The sequence below is a fragment of the Homalodisca vitripennis genome, unplaced genomic scaffold (genome assembly GCF_021130785.1).
Source record: "Homalodisca vitripennis isolate AUS2020 unplaced genomic scaffold, UT_GWSS_2.1 ScUCBcl_821;HRSCAF=3613, whole genome shotgun sequence".
Classification (NCBI taxonomy): domain Eukaryota; kingdom Metazoa; phylum Arthropoda; class Insecta; order Hemiptera; family Cicadellidae; genus Homalodisca; species Homalodisca vitripennis.
The window spans coordinates 55727-83180 of NW_025777003.1; the positions used below are offsets into that span (position 1 = coordinate 55727).

At 33.9% G+C, this 27454-nt stretch overlaps 2 non-coding genes across 2 annotated transcripts; both read left to right on the top strand.

Annotated features, from left to right (window-relative positions):
* The first annotated feature begins 16932 nt into the window (after positions 1 to 16932).
* On the top strand, positions 16933 to 17003 carry Trnas-gga. The gene has a single exon. It is a non-coding gene; the product is annotated as a tRNA-Ser (tRNA).
* A 190-nt stretch (positions 17004 to 17193) lies between these two features.
* Positions 17194 to 17264, top strand: Trnas-gga. The gene has a single exon. It is a non-coding gene; the product is annotated as a tRNA-Ser (tRNA).
* Positions 17265 to 27454: the final 10190 nt, after the last annotated feature.

Genomic DNA, 27454 nt, shown 5'->3' on the forward strand with positions numbered 1-27454 from the left:
GGTTAAGTAAATAACTTTTAGAAGAAACACTTCCAAGGGTATTCATGGGAGAATCTCTTAATATATTCACTTAAATAAACATCCCGGTATTAACGCGAAAGTGTATTCCCTGCGGTGTTAAATAAGCGCAAGATTTATACCTATCCTTTCATACTTATTCTTTGGCTACTTTAGTTTCAAATATTGTGAGTACTGACATAATTCATAGAAATAATTATAACAGCATGACTATAAATGAGTATTTATAGAAGTCCCTTATTAGTTTTTATGAATACTAGTGAGTACCGTGCGACATTTGATTAACATACTCTTGAATCTAAGTATATAGATTCATACCCAAAAATTTAAATATTCTTCATGGTAAACGAAATACTACTTCATTGATAGTACTTAATACAGTTTGATTACACGATATTTTATTAATTTTAGAAATTTACAAATAAAATGTGTTGAAATTTAGAATTTTTTTTTATTAATTCACCTTATTTTTATGATATTTTTAATTAACTTGCAAATTAAAAAGCTAACTAATTGTATCTCTTTTTAAACGATCAATTTCAACCGAATTAAGAACTCGCAGACGAGGATGCTCAAATTGGCTCCTTGCATTGTCGGTATTAGACACCTAGACAAAAAACTCAGTCTGGATACGCAGCAGCTGTCCAATGTAATATAGATGTAGAGGTATTTTCATTGTTTCATCAGGATCACGATTGCGCATGCGTTATTAAACATAAGCTTGAATATAGCAAGTATGTGTACAAAGAAAACTAATAGTTTGGTATGTCATAGAGAAAAAATTTAGTTTAAAATTCACAAAATACTCTAATTTTTTAAAACTTTTCAGGCTCTTAAGATGGCACAGAAGCTATAAGATTTGTCAAAGGTTGGTTCAGGGTGTCATGGGCGGTACCATATGTCGACCATATCGGGTATTGTAGGTGTATGACAACACTACCTTGGGGTTTCTACATTACAATGTTGACAATATTTCATAAATAGAATGTACCATTTATTTTTAGTATTTATATTAAAATGTTATGGGGTAGTATTAAGTATTGAAGTACACCAAATTTGAGTTTAAATGTTTTTCAAATATATAATTTTTATAATAGATTTGGGAGTTAAATCTTTCATCAAGCTATTCAGTTTCTATCAATCTAATGTTTGATACATTTTTCTAAAAAAATTAGTAAATACAAGATGTATAATTTTTCTAAACCAGGATGTGACTTAACTGTATTTTGTAAATTTTTTTAAGGAAAATTGCATTTTCCGGACGTTTCCCGTAATTTAGTGATACAGTAAAATCAGTAACACTACGTTACGGTATCTCCAATCTGACATTTTTCCCTAGTGAATGACTAAATTAATACATAGGTACAATTTTGGTGTAAGTAAATAAATCATACCAAAGCATTGTGAAACATATCATATTGAGCGCCTATTCCATGCATTAAAACTCTACATCACTCACTTAATATAAACTAAACACTAATTACTAAAACTTACCTACATAGTTCAGGTAACAATAAGTTAGCATTCACTGGCTAGCCAAAATAAAATACTAATTGTTGTTTTGTATTAAGTGCATGACCATTGAATAACACCAAATCATTATACTATTTTTTTAGGACTTAAAATCTCTTTCATTACAAAAAATATGTTTACGGATATGCTTATTCTATTTATTTTTCTACTATGTCCCAGGTTTCAAAGCACGGTGATATCTTTCAAATTTATCATAGGAATGCTATAAAATTACTAAAGATTTATGTAAAAAGTAAACAATATTAACCTCCAACATTCGAATGGCTTGTTAACTTAATACTATTCTCTCTTAATAATATACTGAAGTAATAAAACTACATCCTCCCTTTGCGGTTGAACAAAATATAATTTAATGTAACATCTTATTTTCAAAAGAAACAAGTTTAGGATATTTATAATTTTTTTCCAGTTATAAGATAAAAATCGGTTTTATTGTTTGCAGTCCAGGTTCAACTAGAAGTAAAAACCACTCAGAAATGCACCCTTCTTGTATAATTAATTTAGCTTAGTAATTTATACTTTAATTTCTTCTTTTCTTTATATATTTATAACTAATATTAAGTCATATTTTTTCTCATCATTACCTATTTATATCAATTTTCCTGGCAGCCTTTAGGTGTAAATGTTTATTAAAGTTGTACCTAAATTGTACATATTTAGGACAGTGAAAAATGAAAATTCCCTAGTTAATTTTAATATAATGGATAAGATGAGGTGTTTTATTAGATTATGATAGATGGGACACTTTTATAGATAAATTAACATAAAATATTGAGCCGGTTCTATACCTATATCTCCCCGGCTCATGTGTGTGTTTTATATAGTGTGTGTGTGGTTTATTGGCTGCAGAGGCGACTGTCCTTTTGAAGGCGTTTTGGCCTTTCCGGAGAGTGGCAAAGACTCCGAGACCGTGCTGTACTAGTTAGGAGCAGCTCCAGTTTAATTATTTTGTTAAATTAAGTGTTTGTTAGTTTGCTGAGCATTTCTCCTTCTAACATGTGCAGCTAAGTTGACGGCCCCTCACTGATGAGTAAGTTTTGCTTTCTTTTAAATTTTAGTGATTATTTTCATTTTTCAAACTGTGAAGGTTAAGAGCACATGGTTTTTCAAAATTGTAGTTTTGCTTTTTATTTAGTTTTCAGTACTTCTGGCTGTTAACTAAAATTTTAAATTGGCTTTCAAATTAATTCTCTTTCACTTCTATTAGTTTTCACCCTTTCTATTCGGCTTAAATTAATTTTCTGTCTCTCAGTGAGGACCAGTCCTAGGCTATATGTTACAGTTCATTTTTATTCTGCAGCCATATTGTTTGTAATGTGTCACTTGTTATGTAGTTTTTTGTAAACAAACCCAGAGAGACTGCTGAAGGTTCATTTTACTAAATTTTTTAAGCCTTTCTGAGAGATGTAACGCTCTTCGGGTCTTTTTTAGCCCATTAATTCCCCCTTATAGCCTACTTGGTTAATTTAAGGCCTTCTGCCATCAAATTTTAAATTTAGATTCCTGTTACTAGGCTGCTACTTTTTGGCCATCAGTTTTTTTCCTAATCATTAAATTTTTTTTTTTTTTCACCAAGAGTAATACGCTTAATTTTTGTTCTGTGACAGAGGGGATTTTTCATACTAACTTTCCTTGGGGTTATTGTTTTTGAGTGGGGAATTTTATTTTAAGTGCAGAATGCCCTTCCCCTGCTTTTCAACCAATTTTGAGCCTATTCTGTCAATAAATGCCTGTTTTTAAAAAATGTTTGAACCAAATTGTTACGTATGGTAGGCTACTGCGTATACCTCAAATAAATTCCTTTATTACTTATTGTTTTAGTCTTTCAAATGAATATCTTGTTTATTTATTGTTTTCTAATGTTACCAGCTTCTATATTAAGGTTTATTTTAATTTTTATCAGTAATTGATTGGTCTGTGATATTTAAAATTTTGGTAATTTAACTTGATTAAAATTCTTGATATATAACTTTTGGCAAACTGTACTTTTCTTAAATTCTATATTGTTTGGCAACTATTTATTAATTATTATTAACTTTAAAAGGATACTAGGTTGAAACCTGGTTTCAGGGTCCAAGGGATGAATTGTTTTCTCCTGTCATCTCTCCATCAATGCGTGGTCGCAGAGAACCTTCGCCTTTGGGCTCTGCTGAAGGACGGCCACCATGATGGACATACCTACCAGTCAACATCTGTGATACCCTGTGATATTGTTATTGTTGCCATTTATATAGTTTATATTTTGTTATTTAATTTTAAGTTTAGTTTTAGATATTATTTAGTTATTTCTTGGATTTCATTAGGAGCCCCCGCCCTTAGCCGAAGGATACCGGGTGGCATTGGCATTTCTTGTTTCAAATTATGGCATTTCTAATTTTTGTATGCAGGTGCACCTGACAAGAATTGTTTGAGGTATACTACTGTGGGCACTTTTTAATTTTTTTTTTATAGTATATATATACATATTTATATTGACTGGCTAGGCCCATGTTATTGTCTTAGTAAATGAACCTGAGTATACTGACCACGGTGTTCTTTTTTTTTTACCTAGTTAGGTTTTGTTCCGGCATCCCGTTCGCCACCATGGGCACGCGCTTCCCTGTTGGTCTGCTGTGGGTGTGCGAGCGGCGATGGGCGGTATCAATGGTAGCAGAGCGTGGTTAGCTGCTCTCTCAGCTGTCTCTCAGTTCTGGTTTTGTTTGTTGGTGTAGGTTAGTGTTAGGTAGGGGGAGGTTAGAGTACACAACCTTTTCATTAGGAGCTCGCCCTAGCACAGGATACCGGGGTGGAATTGGTTTTAGTGTCTTGCTTCCTGCAGACTTACCCTTTGCAGGGAGCAGGGGACTCTAAATTGCTTAACCGCTAAATTTATCTAACTGTACTCTACTTCTCCCCTATCAATGTGTTGTTTTGTCATATTTATTGCTTCTGTGTTTTTTAGGTTGTGGTTAGTGTATATTTGCAGGGTATCCTTCTATTAGGTGGCAGGTATTGAGTTCTTCACTTGGACCTCGTCAGTGTAAGCCTTTTGTGAGTTGAGTCCACTTAGGTTACTAAGTAATTTTTGCGTACGCTTTGTTGTTTATTGTTTATTTATTTGTCTTAATTGTTTGGTATGGCTTTTTCCCTGGTGCCTGAACATCTACGCAAGCCCGAGTTTGGTTTTTGAGGTCCTGGCGAGAGGACAGAAGCCCGAGGGAGATGTGAGGGCATTAAGAGCTCAATTACGGGCTTGTATAGCGTTGGACCGCAGCTGGAATGCAGAGTTCCAAATTAACACAGAATTTTGAGTTTTGTAAAACACGAATGGAGGAATTAGAAGACGATATTTAATTTTGAGTCACTTCCCAATGTCCGGGTCAGCAAAGGCTAGATTGGCATCTCAGCTTTTACATTGGCGTGACAGAATAGTTTTACTTATGTCGGCTCCTAGTTTAGACTCTGATATTAAAAGTTGGGCTTTTTCGGCCAGTAATAAATTAAAACATGCCCTAGATGGTTTGAGTGAGGTGCGCTCGGTGAAGGAGAATGGGGTACTATTTACCGCTGTCACTCCAACGGAGGTTCCCACTACCATTACTTTTGCTAACCATCCACCGGCTCTTTCTTTCGAGCCTCCCAGAGTTACTATGTCTCCGATGGTAGTGGCCCTCCTGAAGCGGCTGGTGAGGCTTCATCATATAGTTGTGCCTTCCTTTTCTAGCTTTGGCAAAACTGCCTCATCCTTTGGGGAGTGTGTTACAACACTTCCCCAGAGTTGATGGACATGACACTAATTTACTTATCCATTTTCTTCTGGAAGTTTTTAAGCTGAGAGAATTTCCTGGTATGACAGATGCCATGCTTATGCAGATTTTAGCGCAGTTTTCCTTAAGGCCCCTTTTTGATCGCCTTCTAGACTGCCTTAAGAGAGGTGCCACCTTTGACCAGTTCCACGCCGAGATCTTGGAGTTCTTTGTACCTGCTCGGGTTAGGGAGCGCTTGCGGGTGGAACGCGTTTACCGTCCTCAGGCACCAGACGAGACGTTGAGCCATTTTGTCGGGGAGATACGGGATGTAGCCCGGGTGTTTGCGCTTGAGCTTGAGCGAAACGGAGTTGGTGAGCCTTATTTTGGAGGGCATTAAACCTGAAGAACGCTCCCGTTTGATTTTTTGTAGCCGTCCCGCATCTTTTGCGGATTTGACGACCGCCTCTCCATCATCTCTAGAGGGGTTTCAGGATGCGGATGATCAAAGGGAGGCCATGTCGAGGCATCTTCCTCACTTGCCTCCGGGGCCGGTCCATGCTCCGGTGCAGTCTGAGCCAGCAGCTGCTCCTTCCCGTAGGCAGCCTCCTACCTGTTATGGCTGCAAGCAAGTGGGACATATTAGGACCGTTTTGTCCACTTAATAAAAAAAACTAGTAAGCTTGCGGACGAGTAAGCCCGACTCGTGCCGTAAAGGTAATTTTTGAGGGCAAATATGTACCTAATTTTGATGGTAAAAGGGTAGCTGGTTTAATACAGAACAGAAAGAAAACAGAAAGAAATAGACTTGGGGACAGTTATCATCGTTGGCCGAGAGGGGAGGTTGCTGCTCTGGCTGCGCAGCAGGGAGTAAGGGCTGCCCGCTCAACCTGCCCACAACTGGATGTGCTTGTGGGGAATGTGGTGCAGAAGGCCCTGGTTGATTCTGGGTCAGCACGCAGCCTGATTTCTTTGTCGTTTTTTTGAAGATCTAAAATCCTCTGGGCTAATACGGCAGGTTGAGCCTAGTTCACTTATCTGCTGGACTGCTTCACGCACACCTTTACCTATTATCTGTAGTGCCCAGATTCACATCAAAATTAATTATTTCTCTTGGGATTGGAGCTTTTTGGTGGCTAAGGACCTGACTTTTCCTTTCATCTTGGGAGCAGATTTTATCGGAAAAACTGGCATGATTTTGGATTTGGCCTCCAGTCATGTTTTCTTTGCTTTCGCCAGGCGGGTGCTCGTTCCCTTTTTCTGATGTCGAGTCTCGTGGGACTGCTGCCTTAGAGATGGAAGATAAGAGCTTGACTCCTCCTGACCAACTAGGACATCTTACGCCGAAGAGAGGCTGAGGACATAAGGCAGATTTGTTTCCAGTTTTTCCTGAAGTCCTTACTGACAAACTGGGTACGACCAATCTCTTGGAATACGAGATTCGTCTTACAGACACCCGTCCTGTACGTTTCCCATCCATATAAGCTTGCTCCGCCCAAGATGGAGATTCTGAGAAATATGATTGATGATTTACTTAAGAGTGGGGTGATCGAGCCGTCTTGCTCAAATTTTTCCAGTCCAGCGTTTCTAGTGCCGAAACCTAATGGGAAGTCCAGATTGGTCCTGGATTATCGAAAGCTCAATGCTCAGATAGAAATTGACTCCGTGCCTCTCCCCGATTTGCATTCTGCTTTCGACTGGTTTGGTAAGGCCAAGTATTTCTCCATTTTTGATCTTAACCAGGCATACCATCAGATTCCACTAAAACACGAGTCTCGACCTCTCACTGCTTTTTGTGTGCCTTGGAATTTGTACCAGTTTCACCCGAGTGCCTATGGGCTTGGCTGTGGGGGGGCCCAAACACTCACCAGACTCCTGGATTCTATCTTTCATGATGTCAAATTTAAGTTCGTGTTCAACTATCTGGATGAACCTGCTTGTGTACAGTGAGAGTTATGAGGAGCACTTGACTCATCTAGAGGAAGTTCTAACTAGGCTGCGAGAGGTCTGCCTTACCGTCAATCCTGAAAAGGTGAGTTTTGCTCAGCCTGAAATATCGTTTTCTGGGTCATCTTGTCTCTTCTCGAGGTGTTTGTATTGATCCAGAGAGAACCCAGGGCAATCAGGGAGTTTTCCTCCTCCTAAGGATGCCAAGGGGATTGCCCGTTTTGTGGGAATGATAAATTTTTTATCGTCGTTTCATCCCCAATGTTGCTGAAGTGGCGGCCCCTCTGAACTCTCTTAGGAAAAAGGGTGCCAAGTTTGAGTGGGGTGAAGCGCAACAGACTGCTTTTGAGCAGCTGAAAGAGGCAGTGATGCAGCCTCCAGTCTTGGCTATGCCTGATTTCAGTCGTAAGTTCGTCTTGCAAACTGATGCTTCCTCCTTAGCCGTTGCTGCTGTTTTATCGCAAGAAGTAGATGGTATCCGGCAGCCCATAGCTTATGCTTCACGCACGTTAACCCCTTGTGAGAAGAAGAGTTGTTTGTTTATGAAGCTGGAATGTTTGGCTGTCGTGTTTGGAATTAAAACAAGTTCAGAACGTTACCTAGAACATAAAGAATTTTTTGTTGGAAACCGACACACCAGGCACTTTCTTGGCTCCTTGCCCAACCCCGTCAGCTCGGGAAGATTGGTCGCTGGGTAGTCCAAATTTCTGCCCTTAAGTTCACAGTGCAGCACGTGCGAGCACCCAAAATATCATAGCGGACACTCTGTCACGCATGTATCACTTACCCAACGACCACCAGAATTTATCAGAGCCGCCATGTTGTGGCGTGCTCCTAGATTTTCCTCTGGCATTTTCGGACATTGTTCCACACCAACTTAAGGATCCCGAGCTGACTGCTATCATCAATGAGCTTAAAAACGGAGGTGCCCACCCTCCTTATTTTCTGTACCGAGGTGCTCTATGCTGCCGTGACAAGCAGCGGAGAAAACCTAAGTTAGTGCTGCCAAGCTTTCTTGTACCGATGGTCTTTTCAGTATTTTCATTCTTCTCCTGTGGGTGGACATCTAGGAATTCATAAGACCATCGCGAAGATTAGGGATCAGTTCATCTGGAAAGGTATGGACCGGGATATTGCCGCTCGAGTACGTTCTTGTGAACTGTGCTCGCTAAGCAAACCCGCTCAAAATACCAAGTTGGGTCTTTTGTCATCTGAGGTGGCGGAAAAAACCTTTGGAGAAGGTTTTCATTGACTATGTTGGGCCTCTCCGCGTAGCAAGTCCGGAAATAAGTTCCTACTTGTTTGTGTGGATGCCTTCTCCAAGTTTGTTTGGTTTGTTCCCATTGCGGAGTGCTACCGCGCAGCTCACGGTGCAAGCACTTCGTAACCATTTCTTTTTCAACACTTTGGAATCCCCGCCACCTTAGTTTCCGATAATGGTTCACAGTTTGTCTCCAATATCTTTAAAAGAATGTGCTTTGGGCACGGAATCCGCCATGTGACTACTTCCCCTTTCTATCCTCAACCTTCTCACGCCGAACGGTTTTAATCGCAATCTTCGATCTGCTCTCATTGCCTTTCATGCGGAAAATCAGACCACCTGGGATCAACAACTACCTTGGATCCAATTTGCCTTTAATACGGCCCAGCATGAAAGTCACAAGGCGGTACCTTTCGAGTTATTATTTGGCTTTCCGCCAAACAACCCTTTGGCAAACCTTTGGGAAAATTAGCGATCTTCTGCCACCTCCTGGTACTCCCGATGTGAAAGCCACTTGGGAGGCAGCCAGGCGGAATCTCATTCGGGCTAGGGAGTTAGTAAGGAGGAAGTACAACCGAGGTCGTATTGCCAATCCCTTCCAGGTGGGGGATCTAGTTTTACTGCAAGGCTCACCCAGTCAGTTCGGCTGTGGATAAAAGAGCTGCTAAACTTTGCTACAGGTGGACTGGTCCCCACCGCATCTTGAAGTTTCTGACTCCGGTGACTGCCCGACTGGGAGATCCTCAGTCGGGAAGATTTTCAGGAAGGCGCACATTATCCCATCTGAAGCCTTGCCGGAGTCATCCGTGATTTCTCCTTAGTCTGTGCGGGAGGGTTTTAGGTCCAGAGGCCTGATCACCTCTGCTCCTTCTTCCCGATCAAGGGTTCCTGTGTTCTTCTTTGTACCCACACTACTCTTGGGAGGGTTTCCTTGCCTCCAACTGGATTTTCTTGGTTTTCCCTTCTGCAGACTTAAGGGTTTCCGGTTTATATTTCTTCAACCATTGGGGGGAGAGGCATTTCGTTTGGTTCTTCATTTTGAAGAAATTAACAGAGGGGAGTTCCTCCTTTTGGGGGGGGAGTCTGAGCCGGTTCTATACCTATATCTCCCCGGCTCATTGTGTGTTTTATATAGTGTGTGTGTGGTTTATTGGCTGCAGAGGCGACTGTCCTTTTGAAGGCGTTTTGGCCTTTCCGGAGAGTGGCAAAGACTCCGAGCCGTGCTGTACTAGTTAGGAGCAGCTCCAGTTTTAATTATTTTGTTAAATTAAGTGTTTGTTAGTTTGCTGAGCATTTCTCCTTCTAACATGTGCAGCTAAGTTGACGGCCCCTCACTGATGAGTAAGTTTTGCTTTCTTTTAAATTTTTAGTGATTATTTTCATTTTTCAAACTGTGAAGGTTAAGAGCACATGGTTTTCAAAATTGTAGTTTTGCTTTTTATTAGTTTTCAGTACTTCTGGCTGTTAACTAAAATTTTTAAATTGGCTTTCAAATTAATTCTCTTTCACTTCTATTAGTTTTTCACCCTTTCTATTCGGCTTAAATTAATTTTCTGTCTCTCAGTGAGGACCAGTCCTAGGCTATATGTTTACAGTTCATTTTTATTCTGCAGCCAATATTGTTTGTAATGTGTCACTTGTTATGTAGTTTTTGTAAAACAAACCCAGAGAGACTGCTGAAGGTTCATTTTACTAAATTTTTTTAAGCCTTTCTGAGAGATGTAACGCTCTTCGGGTCTTTTAGCCCATTATTCCCCCTTATAGCCTACTTGGTTAATTTAAGGCCTTCTGCCATCAAATTTTAAATTTAGATTCCTGTTACTAGGCTGCTACTTTTGGCCATCAGTTTTTTTCCTAATCATTAAATTTTTTTTTTTTTCACCAAGAGTAATACGCTTAATTTTTGTTCTGTGACAGAGGGGATTTTCATACTAACTTTCCTTGGGGTTATTGTTTTGAGTGGGGAATTTTATTTTAAGTGCAGAATGCCCTTCCCCTGCTTTTCACCAATTTTGAGCCTATTCTGTCAATAAATGCCTGTTTTAAAAATGTTTGAACCAAATTGTTACGTATGGTAGGCTACTGCGTATACCTCAAAATAAATTCCTTTATTACTTATTGTTTTAGTCTTTCAAATGGAATATCTTGTTTATTTATTGTTTTCTAATGTTACCCAGCTTCTATATTAAGTTTTATTTTAATTTTTATCAGTAATTGATTGGTCTGTGATATTTAAAATTTTGGTAATTTAACTTGATTAAAATTCTTGATATATAACTTTTGGCAAACTGTACTTTTCTTAAATTCTATATTGTTTGGCAACTATTTATTAATTATTATTAACTTTAAAAGGATACTAGGTTGAAACCTGGTTTCAGGGTCCCAAGGGATGAATTGTTTTCTCCTGTCATCTCTCCATCATGCGTGGTCGCAGAGAACCTTCGCCTTTGGGCTCTGCTGAAGGACGGCCACCATGATGGACATACCTACCAGTCAACATCTGTGATACCCTGTGATATTGTTATTGTTGCCATTTATATAGTTTATATTTTGTTATTTAATTTTAAGTTAGTTTTAGATATTATTTAGTTATTTCTTGGATTTCATTAGGAGCCCGCCCTTAGCCGAAGGATACCGGGTGGCATTGGCATTTCTTGTTTCAAATTATGGCATTTCTAATTTTTGTATGCAGGTGCACCTGACAAGAATTGTTTGAGGTATACTACTGTGGGCACTTTTTAATTTTTTTTTATAGTATATATATACATATTTATATTGACTGGCTAGGCCCATGTTATTGTCTTAGTAAAATGAACCTGAGTATACTGACCACGGTGTTCTTTTTTTTTACCTAGTTTAGTTTTTGTTCCGGCATCCCGTTCGCCACCATGGGCACGCGCTTCCCTGTTGGTCTGCTGTGGGTGTGCAAGCGGCGATGGGCGGTATCAATATTGATTAACTTTCAGTGACTCCATATTTTAAACTTCTTTAAAGTGAGTATTTAAAATTAGTAAAAAATGAGTCTGTAAAATATTTTACTGCCTCAACTCAATTTGCAATCTAAAAGTTCCCAGCCTTTGTATACACATGATCATAAGTAATTTAGTAAAAACGTGACAAGAAAGCATGATAAATTAGGCTTTAAATAACTGAAGGTTAATTTGTTTAGTAATACAGCCTAAACAGGCATAGAATTCCTTTGTAAATTTGCTTCTTCCGTTTTGGTTTTTTTTTCCATTGAAGTTTTAGGATTGCTTTTACAAGTTCATCATATTTCAATTATATTTATGTGAGTTAAATCTAACATTTTCGATGAAGAATAAATAATCCGATATGATTACTGTTATTGGTCAAGACATAGGTCTTATTAAATTAATTTTAAATATTATTTAAGCTCTCTGTTGTGGACAAAATAGATTTCATACCAAGGCTCTAAACTAAGTTTATACAAACGAAGCCTGAATACATCACTCATTTATTTAAATAAAAGTTCTAAACTTCGTCTAAACCGAGTTCTAAACCAAGAAGTTGTAGCGTAGCAACTTTGACTTCTAAAGCAGTCATTTCGAGTGCAACCTTTGTAAGTGATAGTTCTGTATCTTTTGAAATGTAAAACCGATTCAGAGAAGTTTTTCAACTTCCGTTGAAGTCAATTATACTGAATGCGGCTATTTATGATTATATTCTGAAAATACACTTTATGTTATAAAATATGTTTATTCTTTTACTTTACAAGGAAAATAGCACATTTTAAAATAAGAAATTATTAAAACGAAAGTATTAGAAAAACTAGAACCTATTGAAACATAGCCACAATATAAAGAAGACAATATGTATTTTGTATATGTGATTTATATATATATATATATATATATATATTTAATATTTATTATTTTCAGTTTTTAGGCTTCCAATAACTGTGAAAAACGTCTCTAACTCTAAATTTTTCCATTCACACGACGTAGAAAAGTTGCTTACACAACTTAATTCTTTTAATATTTCAGATACCTTGTGGAAATGTTTAGTTAAAAGTTTCCGTTTATCATCTGTTAACATTCCAGAGAGGCTAAAATATTTCCAAAATGCAATTGTATGTATATATGTATTTCGATAAAATTGCGAATATGTGTTGAGAAAAAACGTAAATAAAACATTGCACTAGCTTTCTGTTATAGAGTAAAAGTATATCTTGTGGGATAAAGAATACAAATTTTTAATTTTCTTTACTGAAAGTTTTTTCTGTAAGAGTAATTACAGATTAAAATAAATCATACAAAGTTCAAATTCTGTTAAAATCTTTTACATATTTTGTAAAATTGTAGTTGTTTTTTGAACTATTAATTTGTTTGCCACTACAGAAGCCTACCAATTGGGCAAGCAAGTTTGACATGTTTTTTAAAGGTATCAAAGAAAAAATATCAGAATAAATAAATATAAATCGAATGATACTGAATACAATCACATGGCATTTTAAAATTTGACGCAGTAAAATTTGTAGCCTAAACATTTGCAAGAGATTTTAAATTTCGGAAAAAATCAATTCCCATTGAAGTCCATCACTACGCGTTCAAAGTTTTTTTGCAGAAAAAATGTAAAAATAATTTGTATGATTGTCTGTCAAGAATGAGTAGAACTATAGACTTGAAGATCTTTGATATAACCTCAGTGATGCTTGTTACATGATACGAGGGGTATAGTACTCCTTCAATATTTATAAGAGAGTACATCATGATTCCTTATTATCAAGCCTCCCGATACTAATAATTTTCATCGAATCAGGCAGCCTGGACTTTAAAACTCTGGGGAAGGAAACAATCAAGAAGAACCCATGCAGCCTTTAACTACAGAGTGATCACCAACACTTCAGTAACACAGCCTACAGATGTACTGTCCTGTACAATATTTACTTATAAATATATATATATATATATATATATATATATATATATATATATATATATATATAATATATAAATATATCTATATTTATAAACATGTATATACATACATTCATTCAATTTGAAAAATGGCAATAGCCTAATTTAATTTCAATAAACATGTTAATAAATGTCTTTTGACAGGTATTTTTCTCCCGATCATATGTTAGTTTGGTTATTTAAACGCATATATGACAGATACGGCCAAATACAATATAATTGAATCTTAAAAAGTAAGGGCTTTGTAGTGCAATGCCGGACATTCACCCGGCAAGTGAGAAAGTACTTTTTGTGATTCAATGTTTATTGAAATTATATTTTTCTATAATTTATACATATGATTATGGTAGAACAAAGTCGTATAATTTTTGTGTTTACTTGGACCTAACAGATTATTGAAGCTTTAGCCTGTCATTGCTTCCATAATAATGTATATTTCATGTTTTCAATGACAAATCCTCTGACCAATCTTGCTTTATGGTTCACAGGGTTCCGTTAATTTGTTAAATCATAGCACCTTGATATTATTTTTCTAAAAATCTAGAAAATCGCACAAATGAAAAAATCCTTATATTTTATCATTAAAATTATTAATTTGTACAATCGAGTTTTTAAGTCCATATAAAATTCTTTGAATATAATATTAGGTTTATATAACTTAACGTAATACATTTTTATGTTGAGCAACTAATTACTACATTTCAGTTGTAATTTATTTAAGCTCATAAATTTATAAAGTTATATTTTATTTCAATATGTGAGCCCTAAAATACATGTCAAATTCTTTAGGTAATAATTCTTATTCCTCTTCATTTATGCTTATCTAAATTATATTGTTACTTATATTTGGTATATAATTGCCCAAAATTCTGATAACTTGCATTTAATTCATTCTAGTAATCCACAATGTTAGTCACAAACTCTTTTACTACAATAAATGACTTCTTTTTTCAGCTAACTTAACATACATAATTTAAGTGTGACAAAGAAAAGTAAGACATTTTTTAATCATACTAAAATCTAATCGACCTTCTTTCGTACAATATACACACTTTATTATGTAAAGTTTGTTTAAATTATTTAATACAATTTAATTAATATTTTTATTTTTGAAGGATATGAACATAGTGACGTTGAAACTGTTAAATATATATTAATAAAATTCTAAGAAATCTTCTAAGCTAAAAACTTACACTGTGTTTTCTTTGGTTTGCAAAAACTGTTTCTTAGTTTTATAGTTTCAGTGTTATGGTAGTAAAAGTTAGGTAAATTTAATAAATACCTTTGCTAATTACCAATATTGAATTTTTACTAAAATTGGAGAGTTTTCATCGTAAACTTGAATAGTTGTTCTAATCCGTAAATTAAGTGAGTAACAACTATTAATAATTATAATGGAACATGCAATAGCGCCTAATTAAGACCATTAAAACTGCCATTTTGTGGATTAATACTTCTTTTAATAGATAATGTTTATAAATGTATTGTGTCACATCCAGAAAGTAAATACGCCATAAAGTTCTATGCAATAAGGAGATTCCAGTAGAATTAAACTCGGAAAGTTTATGAAGGACGATAAAAAAGAAAGTGATTGGTCGAAATATTCCCGGTGTTTCAAACCTTTGCACTTCTTATTAACCCAAACCTGGATAAACAATTTATTTTTTGCAATTTAACTAATAATTATTTACAGATTAATCACACAAATATGCTAGAATTAGTGAAATGCTAACGTAAGCGTTCTCGAGAGTATAATGCTTTATTTTTCTATAAACTTACAATTCAGGTAATCCTGTTACGGTTCATGTAGTGAAATACAATTCTAAATCTGTAACTCAAGTAGAATAATATTTGATTAGTACTATAAGGTAATAAGACGATATTTATAAAACGTATTATCAATGTAGTAGTTTTTGAATTAATACGTGTATTTCAGCTATATGTAATAACTAATACTGCTTATGGTACATGAGCGTTTATGGACCACTTTGAGAACAGATGTTTATATAATGGAGGTAACGTTCAAGTACCTGATACGCTGAATGGTAATTGAACAATCTATAAGCAAATGTGATTACACTGGTGGAATATGGTTGCTGTTACCCTTATTTCATCAATTTTGAATAAATCCCTGTTAGATAATCATCATGTATAATCTAGTATATTTATCGAGGTTTAAAGTTGAAATTAAATTGTCCTTTCCTGTAGGGTCATAACTATGTTTTATGAAACGGGCCTAAGTATATGAAACTTTTACTAGTAACTAAATAAAGTAGTACAAGTTTTTCCCATGATAAATAATAAATTTAGACATACTAAAATACATCTCAAGATCAATAAATGAACCAAAAGTTTAAATTTCTTTATTTACCTCCTTTAATTTTAACTAAAAGGAAATAATTTAGAAGCTAACACGTACACTTTTTTTAATTAGACTAACTTTGAGAAATATTACAATTATTTTCCAATAAGTGACTGTACGTTATTAGGTACACATCAGAAACTGCTATTGATTTTTATCTTAAGCCTTCGATGTACCTGATGTATTGTTCATGAAACTTCATGAACTTTGGTAATTTTGTTCTAAAATTAGAATTTTGTAATCATTACATTTCAATCATAATTTAAACGATTGCCATTGAGAGTTATTTCAATCATTAAGTGAAGCCGTATATAAATTAGGAGAAATATTATAATATGTGTTCGTATGTAATTATTATAACCATAAGCCTCTCAAATATTCTGCAGAGATGTCTTTCTTTTGTTCAGGTGAATGGTGTATAGTACAGCTTTAATTTCCAAGGTATAAAGTAGAAGTTACGTTTATTAATAAAACATTTCATAAAGAAACAAAATTATAGTGCACTGCTGGAGTGTGTAAGAAACTAAAAAACATGACAAATACATATTTTTAATACATAGCTCTTAAGGACGTATTATTAGTTTTTGTATACAACCAAGAGGTTTCATTTCGCCGAGTATCCAAACTTGAAAGTGCGGTAAGTCAGGTACTGTTATTAAGTTAGCTTCTACACCCAAAGTATCGTATAACCTGTAACTGCACCTGACACTTGTCTTCACTTTGACTCTAATCATATCATTTCATTCTTGGCGGTACTAGGAACTACTTCAGAATTAGGTTTGTGTGAATAGTTGTACAGGTAATATCAATGAGCGCAATATAAAAACTTGTATACAAACTAACAGTATCATTTAAAATTAAGATCCAGCAACAAAGATCCAAAAAAGATAACTACGGTTGCCTTTTAGTATTTTAGTCCGACCAAGAATTTAGTTCCAAAAGCATTGCAGGACATAATGATAATATCATATATATATATGATATATATATATGATATTATATATATTTGCCATTTATACAAATTTAATGAATGTAAACAGAAGTCATTTGACAGGTATTTGGTCTTCCGATCATATGTTAGTTTGGTTATTTAAACACATATGTGAAAGAAACGGCCAAATACAAAATAATTGAATCGTAAAAAGTGAGGGCTCTGTGGTGTAATGGTAGCACATTCACCCGGAAAGTGAGAGATCCGGGTTCGAGTCCCGGCGGAGCAAGTACTTTTTGCGATTCAAAGTTTATTGAAATAAATTAAATTCGGCTATTGCCATTTATACAAATTTAATGAATGTAAACAGAAGTCATTTGACAGGTATTTGGTCTTCCGATCATATGTTAGTTTGGTTATTTAAACACATATGTGAAAGAAACGGCCAAATACAAAATAATTGAATCGTAAAAAGTGAGGGCTCTGTGGTGTAATGGTAGCACATTCACCCGGAAAGTGAGAGATCCGGGTTCGAGTCCCGGCGGAGCAAGTACTTTTTGCGATTCAAAGTTTATTGAAATAAATTTATATATATATATATATATATATATATATATTAGAGCAGTTCAGGGTTAGCAATTAGTTTATCGTATAACGATCTTACATAAAAGAATTTTAAAATTAAAGTACCTAGAATTTGTCCTGCTTCTTCTTCAGATAACAAAACACACTTAGAATTTTCTAAATAGTTCATCTGTATTCGATCTCTATCAGAGTTTTGTTCTTGTCAACAAGGAGAAGTTGTTGGACCTTGAAAAATCACTCAAATGTTTAATATCTTGGTATTTACTAAATGTACTATCTCTTTTTGAATTTATTAAATTGTATATTCATCATATATAATCGCTACCTTGGTTTCCATTGCACATGGTTCAGGAATTATATTGCTTGTGCCTATGAATAGGTGTTATTTGCAAAAGTACCTAAGACACAAGTTTGTATATGAGATCTTAAAATTTTTAGATGAATTTGAAATCAGAGAGTGACTAATAATGTCTAGCTTGAGAGGATCCAGTTTTCTTCTAATCCCACATCAGGATTGTATTTAGGCTGATCGCGTTACACTAAGCTATTACCGACAAAAATAGAGAATAATACAAGGATATAACCAGCACAAATTAAATCACTAATGTGCTGATTACTTTTATAGGAGACATTTTTGCAAATAATAAAGTTCTCTTAGAAAGAATAATGCCGTAAGATACCATGATGCAGTGCACTATGATATGGTTGCTTTAGATATTATCAGTAATGTCTTTAATATGGAAAACAGCATTAGTTGGACAGTAAATTTGCCCAATATGCTCTGTTTTTATTCCCAATATTAATGCAGTTTCTTCGAGTTTCGTAATCATCTTTATCGGAAAGATAACCGTCTAATTATGTACAATGACTCGATCAAAATTACCGCAGAGCCTACCGCAACACATTTGATCAGCAAAACAATTTTCCTATTAGCAATACACTTTAACTATCTTCACGGGTTGTTCTGTTGTGTATCGATCTAAGAATGTAAAAGTGACTAATAACTAAATATACAGGGTGGAAAAAAGTATGGAAACGCTTTCACTAATTTTGTATGGATTCACTTATACAAATTAAATTTTTGTACATCACCACTTGTATTGAGAACCTAGTTTTTGAGACCAGTGGGGACATTTTATCTTTTCAGGGGGGGACGGCCCGTGTGGAGTCGGACGAAAATCTTAAAAGTAAGCATAGGCAGAGTTTGGTATCAAATTAAAGGTCTAGTAAAGAAAAAACTCATTACCGCAAACCGCACTTAAAAGGTTGACCCTATCCAGAGTACGGGCCGTTTGAATTTCATAATTAACGTTTGATTAATTATTATTTCTCCGCAATTTCACAGTCTCAAGTAAACTGTTCTGGCTGAAAGTGACACTTTATGGAACACAATTATCCAAAAGAATTAAATTAAAAATTATCTATGTATTACAAAAAATAACCATAACTTTTAAATGAGGCGCTCAAACTGCTCTCCGAACACTTGTTGGCAATGAGCTAGTCTATTATAAAAAACCTACTGCAGTCACATTTTGAAGCATCTCGGGTGTAATTCTCCTTGCTTCTTCTAATAAACGATTTGTCAGCTCCTCAATGTTGGCTGGTTTAGTTTTATACACATTATCTTTTAAGAAGCCCCACAAAAAGAAAATCTAGTAGATTAAGATCCGGTGACCTAGCCGGCCACTCAACGGTACCCCTGCGACCAATCCAACGGTTAGGAAACACTTCATCTAACAGATTGCGCACCCGCAAATAGTAAATGGGGCGGTGCTCCATCTTGCTGAAACCATACTGCATTAAAAATTTGCCCCAAGAAGAGCACGCACTGCTGGCAAAATGTTATTTGTCAACATATTGAAATAAATTTCGCCTGTTAGATTTCCATCTATCACAAAACGGTCCTAAAATGTTTACTGTTTATTATTCCAGCCCACATATTCACTTTCTGAGGCCTTTGTGTATGGCCTTCTATCATCCAGTGTGGATTATGGTCGGTCCAGTAACGGCAATTATGCCTATTAACTTGTCCATTAACAAAGAATGTAGCTTCATCTGAAAACAATATCGAACTTAAAAAAATTTTGAATTTCGTCACACTTTCGCATCATTATTTCGCAAAATTCAGTCCTTCGATCAAAATTATCCTCTGCAAGTTCTTGGGTTAGGGTTTAATTTAAAAGGGTGATACTTTGGTTTTGTGTAAAACATTCAACACTGAGGTATGGCTCATATCAAGATCTTCTGCAGCCACTCTGGCCGAGGTGCTGGCATTTTCAACAAATGTTTGGAGTACGTCCAAAGATTTTTTGTTCATTTGTTGCCGATTTAGGCCTCCCACTTCTTTCGCGATCTTTGAATGTTCTAGTTTCTTCAAATGTTTTTACTGTCTTAAACACTGTTGACTTACTAATTGGGGGGTCTATCAAGAAAAGTGTCATTAAACAAATGCGCACTTTCATAGGGACGAACTAGATATCCATACCCACGCATCATAAGCAGCGTGATTCTCTCAAACTCACTAAGTGACATTGCTTTTAAAAACTAGTAGAATAAAATGTAAACACTTAAGTAAAAAAATTTATAACTATATCGTAGTACCTTCTAGTAAAGACTTTCAACTTTATCTTACGTGGACGAAATTATAACGTAGACTAAAAACCAAGCTGATAATTAAAAATACAAAAACTGTGGAGTTTTGCTGTGACAGTACTGTTTGTATTGCCTAAACCAGTTTATGTTTGCCTGAGACAAAAGGGCTGGAGGGACTGGACCTTGACCTCATGGAGTCAACGGTGGTATTATTGAATACTTTCAGTTTCTTGAAGACAAGACAGGAAAACCCCTATTTACAGTTATCCAACAAATTTAGAGGTAAAAAAAAATAATTTTTTGTTGGAAATTGTTTTAAAATTTACATAACCGACATAAAACATACTACTGAAAGTAAATTAGTTACTTCACAAGACAAAATTACTAAATTTCTTTGTCATGAAATTCATAAGGCCCGTACTCTGGTTTAGGGTCAACATTTTTAAGTGCGGTTTGCGGTAATTGAGTTTTTCTTTACTAGACCTTTAATTTGATACCAAACTCGGCCTATGCTTACATTTCAGATTTTCGTCCGACTCCTCACGGGCCGTCCCACTGAAAAAGATAAAATGTCCCCACTGGTCTCAAAAACTAGGTTCTTAATACAAGTGGTGATGTACAAAATTTAATTTGTATAAGTGAAGCCATAAAAAATTAGTGAAAGTGTTTCCATACTTTTTTCCACCCTGTATACCTGGGCAGTTGTTTTTACTTAAGCATAAATAATATAGTAGTTATTCAAATCCGTTGTTGTATAATGGGTCGTACTATAATATCTCCATTTATTCTTTATACATGCGATGAAAATATAGACACTCATTGACAACATACCTGGCCACTGGGTTAAGAAATAATAAATTATCTTCGGTACTTGTTTGTCGTATAATATTTATATTATTACACTAAATATATTGTACACCTTAATATTAAATTTTATATTACTAATAACATGAAAACTTTTTATATAATTACAATTTGTTACATTAACTGACTACAGGATTAGTAAATATGCACGTATTAGTTAAGTTTCAACTTAATATCCGTACAAAGTCATTGATAAAAGAACAATATTAAGAAGATGAAACTTCTCTGTCCGCATTTGTAAATATATCCTCCATAAATAGTTTCCATTGCAGTTACATAGAGTTACAAAGAAAAGTTGGGACTTTAAAGGCGCAAACGTGCTAACGCTTATCCAAGGAGGTAGTGTGCAAAAAGTGGGGAATTAAACATTCTCGTAACTACTCAAACGAAAGAATATTCAAACACTGTAGTGCATTACAAGTATGTCAGTTATTTATTTAGAACTTGTAATGTTTTAAAAGTTAATTACGCGAAATGTTCTTTATAAACAGACTTATATTCATGATGTGTATAGTACGAGCAAATAGTGTTATTATATATATATATATATATATATATATATATATATATATAAAAAACTCATTCATATTATGTTTCTATATTTTGAAACATTTTCCTGACTAAACAGCACACATAACTAATTTAACTTAATTTTTATTTGCAAGCACTGCTATATTGCTATTATTTTACAGTTTGTTTATCAAAAATTAAACTATACTAAATAATATTACCATTGCTTGAGAATGATCTAAGCAAGTGAAAATTGTTGAAATCAGTAAAAAAGCAACAGTAGATTCGTTGTGCAAAACTTTCCAGTTATGTATTTTGCAATAAAATACAGCGACTCCACATAAAACACAAGAGAAGCTCGTCCCTGTAATCAACACATGTGCACTCAATTTTGTAACGCACAAAAACAGGTGTGGCCACCCGAAATGTGTGTAACAATTCAGGCCGTGAATGTGAAATACTCCCTCTTTTATTTTATCTGCTACTAGCCCTTGTATCTATATAATAAAAATGGACTACTAAATTACTTTTAAGCACTAACATTGAGATCGATTTGTATAATTTGTTGTCAAAACTGTTTGGAAGTCCAAGAAAATTTGTTGTGATGAAAGAATTAAAACAAATTTCTCTGAATATTTTGGAATGTATGCAGATATACATGATATTCATGAAAAATAATGATAATTTAACTTACACTAAAAGCCTCTTGATACTTTTAGTTGAACTTCGCTAAAGAGAAATTTAATTTTAAACATTAATTAATTTCAGTAACAAGTAAATTTATGATAATTGATTATATTTTATATTAGAAGACTATTTATATAAAATGTTATATCTGTAAATGGTATCATAATCCAAGCAATAAAAGCATTATAAGCTATTTTTTAGTCAGACCTAAATAAATAATATGTAAGTTAGGCCATATGCCTCATGAAAACACATACATGAATTTGAACGCAGTTATAAAAGTGAATATTTTGGAATTTATGAAAATATACATGATATACATGAAACATAATAATAATTTTAATTACACTAAAAGGCTGTTGATACTTTTAGTTAAACTTCGCTAAAGAGATTAAAGTATATATTTACTTCAGTAGTTTAGTTTTATTCTTTTAAAATTAATTTCAAACATTAATTAATTTCAGTAACAAGTGAATATATGATAATTGATTATATTTTATATTTTGACTCTGGAAATGATGTCATAATAAAAGCAATAAAACAATTATAGGCTATGGTTTTTAAGGCAGACCTAAATAAATAATTAAATTTAAATTAGGCCATATGTGGCATGAGAACACATATGAATTTGAACGTAGTTATAAAGACACGGCGGAACCCCCTTATTTTGACAAGACAAATGGAGTTGTTCAAGGAAGCTGTATTTACATTTGGCTTTATACCTTTATACATACTCAAATAGAATAGCACCAATTTAAATGCAAGATTAAGTTTTATAATGCGAGAGTGCAAAGGTAATGTGGCTAAAGAATAAATTGTGACTAATGATGAAAGCAGTGCAAACAAAACATGCAAGAACATCTAACATAGGAAGACAGAATAGTACCTAATTTACAAAAACTGTAAACCTTTATAAATTAACAATACAAATATATAATAAAATTAAAAAAAATGCAGTAATGAAGTATAATAACAATATAAACTACTAAAGTTATAATTATGTTAATAAATAAACTTAAAATGTGCAACAATTGAGTATAATAGCAATATAAATTATTAATGTTATAGCAATAATAAAGAATACTAAAGCTAGAGATAATAAGCAACAACCTAATATAGTAACGATATGAACTATAAATTATTTAAAAAAAGACATAAAATAAAATAAATAATCAATCTTAAGAAACTGAAACATTGAATATTACTTTAAATCAATTCTCATTAAAGGGTTACACAGCAGCACACCTGATGGCTTGCAAGCTGGAGGAAACAATCCACCGATGAAGAAATCTGGTTCCAAGCTGCATGAGCCTCGGAATAGAGCTGTGCCGCAGGTAGTTCCTCTCAGATTGACCAGGCTCAAACAAGCGCTGTTGTCGAATACAGATCAAATATAAGATCGAATCTTCTCGAATTGACAGGTTTATGAGCCGCTACAGAAAGGAGAGATCTGCAACTCGTCGAGCGGGACATAACAGCAGCCCAGGAATACCATAAAGCGCCTCTGTACTGATTGTTGCGCTGGTAGATGTGTTGTAGTTTGAATGGACACAAGACCACAGAGGAATATACGAGCAGTGGACGAACAAAAAGCAGGGTGACCGCTGAGCGATCCTGTCCTTGCAAGCAGCCCGCCTGCCCGGCCATTGGTGGTGGTTCGGAAGTCACCTTTAAGCCGTTGGTCCCCAGGTTAAGTGTTAGAGGGCTTCTTAGCCCTAACTTCGCCTGGTAAAATAAGACATTCTTTACTTTTTACTTTTATTTTTTATAATGTGCTTATAAAAACTGACGATTTACTGCGAACACATATTCTATGAACATAGCTCTTTGTTTTTAATTTCATAATAGAGGGTGGCAGGTCTACGAACCTTCGCATCGTTAATGTTACCTTACCTCCTTGTTCTATCCACTATCAGGTTTCAAAAAACATTAAATCTCAAGGCTAAGCAGGCAGAAAAAGACAGTAAATATGTAACAATAAAATCACCGACGTGATGGATAATAATTAAAACAAACCTGTTACTTAATAAACAACTGAAGCGAACGCCTGAGGTTCAAGGTAGCTGGAGCCCTACTAAAATGTCAAAATGCAAAGTAAAAATACAATAAATAAAACGTACTTAACCCACCATAGACAGCAAAAGACTGAGGGAAGCCTAATATGGACACTTTCGTTGCCACAGTTGCAGGTAATTTGAAACGAAAAGAAGAGTCAAGATGGCGATGATTAGGAGAAGAGGAAATAAAAGGGAGAAGCCTTTAGCTTACAATTTTATTTTTGATCTCACATTAGGCATTCGGTATAAAATGTTCAATTATAGATTATGATATTTAATAAAGGTAACCGTGTATGAACCACAAAACGCAGAATACGTGATGTTTTGAAACACAGTTTGAGATAAATGCAATAATCAGATTAAAGCATCATTTATAGCCCTTTTGTTTGGTGTAATCCTTTATGCGATACAAACATTCATTGACAGACGTACTACGTTTATAACAATACTTTGTTGCTTTGATATGATCATATACTTTATCATTGAAACCCATGAAAACAAACTGTTGCTAGGAATTTAGTATAAATATCACGAGTCTTTGTAAATTGTGTATGAAAATAATAATTTTCTATCTTTATTTAATGTTAAAAATTTATTTTTATTTAACAATAGTATCGGTTACTCTTCATCTTCCCTGCAAATGTTTCTGAATATAATATACTTCTCGTATAAAAAATCTGTTTAAAACATTGCATGTTATGTGGCATGCAAATGAGCTGAAAAACGTACTATATTTTTGCAGAAAAGAAAAGTTGTCAGGTGACCTTATAGTTAACAGATAACATCTATCGACGGCGCGTGTACGCTTATGCTCTAACACATTTATGCTATTTAATAACAGTAGTAATGAATGAAACATTTGTTTCATGTAAAACGAAATCTACCTGGTCATCAATTATGGGACATTGTCAAATAAACACAAAGTAAAATAAAATACGTGACGTGATCCATACAGTGGATATCAGTGGATCATATATGCTGCTGATATTTCAATTCAATTCAAAAAACTTCAACAAAAATTATTTTTTAAATTTTATCATTCCCCATGTGCACTCGCTCGTGCGGGGTTATTATAATTTAATTGTTATACACTGTATTTTATATGGCTATACATGCAGTCTTTGTTGTACCACCATCCCCCTGTATTCGATAAGCAATATAATTTGATAACAACAAAATATACATATATAATAACTCACAAGAAGGAATAACAATAAATTAACAATATAAATAACATAACAATAACAATTTAATACATAACTAATAAACTTGTTTATAACTCAACTGTCATAGAACTGAATTTTATGCATTATAATAAATATTTATCATTTTATCACAACCTTTCAATAAATAAGCATTAATAAACAAACAAGCTATGGTCACATATATTTACTAACATAACAATAAAAATTAATGCATAACAAATAAACCTAAATATGTCAGCAATCATAGAATTTAATTTAATAACTTTATGATAAATATTTATACATTTCATCGCAACTTAAAATAAAAAAAACATTAGTAACCAAACATGCAATGGGCGTAGTTAAATAACAACAGAATAATCATTGTGCATTGAAAATCACGGCTTTGATTGTCCTCTTCAGAATTGGCAAGGTACTGCCCCGGACAACATTCATAACATTTGAATATTTATTAAATATTTCTAACAATTTATAATTCAGTTGTTTTCTTATAATTTCCCGTTTATAGAATGGCATAGCCAGAGTATTTGTAACGGATGTTGGCGTATTTCTGAAAAAAACCCTTACATTCAAACATTTCTTTATTTTTCACTGTAAACATTAATACAGAAAAAACACAGAGTTGCTGTAAATTTTAATATGCATATTTCCAAAAACATAATGTGATACACTTTTATATCTATTCATATTACATATTATTCCTAATAGTAAAATCTCTGCATTAATTGTAAGGGCATCAATATTGTAGGATAAGTTTTAACCCCCAGTGTACAATACCATAACTCAGAGATGACTCAAACCACGAGTCTAAGATACTCTGACTTTATATATATTTTCGTGTGAAAATATAACATATAATTTATTTTCTTAGTTATATCAGTGAATATGTTCTTCTTAGCTCAATCCCGTTATGGATAATCAGAAATTTCTCCTAAAAAATAAAACTGCTATAAAATCCATAAATAATTACAAATACTTTAATTATAGCGTCACAAGGTGCTTAGTTGTTTTACATGAACATAGTTTCCAAATAGACCTAAAAATTCTTTTTCTGTTAAGGTTTGAACAATAAAATATAAAACAATATAATCTTTAACAGCATGTTATAAATATAATAAATAGTTTTTGTAGTTAAACTTATCCAGCTTGAAATGAACTAAACATGTTTATAAATAGTATTTACGTGTTTTTTTACGCGAAAACATAATAATATTGTAACAAATAGTCTTATTTTTTGAATATTCTGTTTGTATAAATATATTTTCTATTTGCTAGCAATTCTAATCTTCAACTTATATATCGATTTACAAAAATTAAACACCTTATTATTACCTTATTACCACCTTATAGAAATTTGTCTTTGAACAGATATGATTATTTATTTTTATAATTTAGCAACAGTAATGCAACAAATCGTACGTTATATGATAATTCAAGCGTTATTTTATACATGGTTGCTTATGGGTTGAGCTACCCATGTCTATTAAATCTATTTGTATGAATCCCTTTGTTGAAACTGATAGTTACATAATGAATTATTGCAGTTATTGCTCAAGTTAAAAATACATGCTTACGTATTAATGGAAACAATCTGTAACAAAATGTTATAATAGCCTTGGCATTTGGTTGCTCTTTTCCGTGTTTTCATCAATATTGGCAATATTGGCCGTATTTATTATTACCCGTATTATTTATTATAACCAATCTATTTACTGATATAGTTTAAGTTAAAACTGTTCAATATGGATTTTTAGTATCATTTGCTACATTCATATTCGTGTTAAAAACCACCAATATATATATATATATAAAATATATAATATATATATATATATATATATATATATCTTATGAAAGAAACCTTCACCGTAGAGTATGGGTAGGGCTGCTTCTCTTTAACCAAGAGATCACGGTTCGATACCTAGGCAGGTATGGTTAATACACATTTTTAAGTGGGGTTTGGACCATTTTCTCTTAAAATTGTTTAGTACCCCGCCCTTATTAATATCCATACTGCGAGTTCATTACATTTCTCCTGAAATTTTATTTCAAGGAAAGCTAATAAAATTGGCAAAAATTGACAGCGTGCTTTTTAAATCCCTCCCAAACCATATTGGCAGGCATTTTTATTAAGATCGTGCTATGTGTTTTAAGTAACTAAGTAATGTGTTGTGCGAAGCTCACAACAATGTATGCAACCATGGTTTATTATTTTTTGTTGTTATTTAATGGCAAAGGTA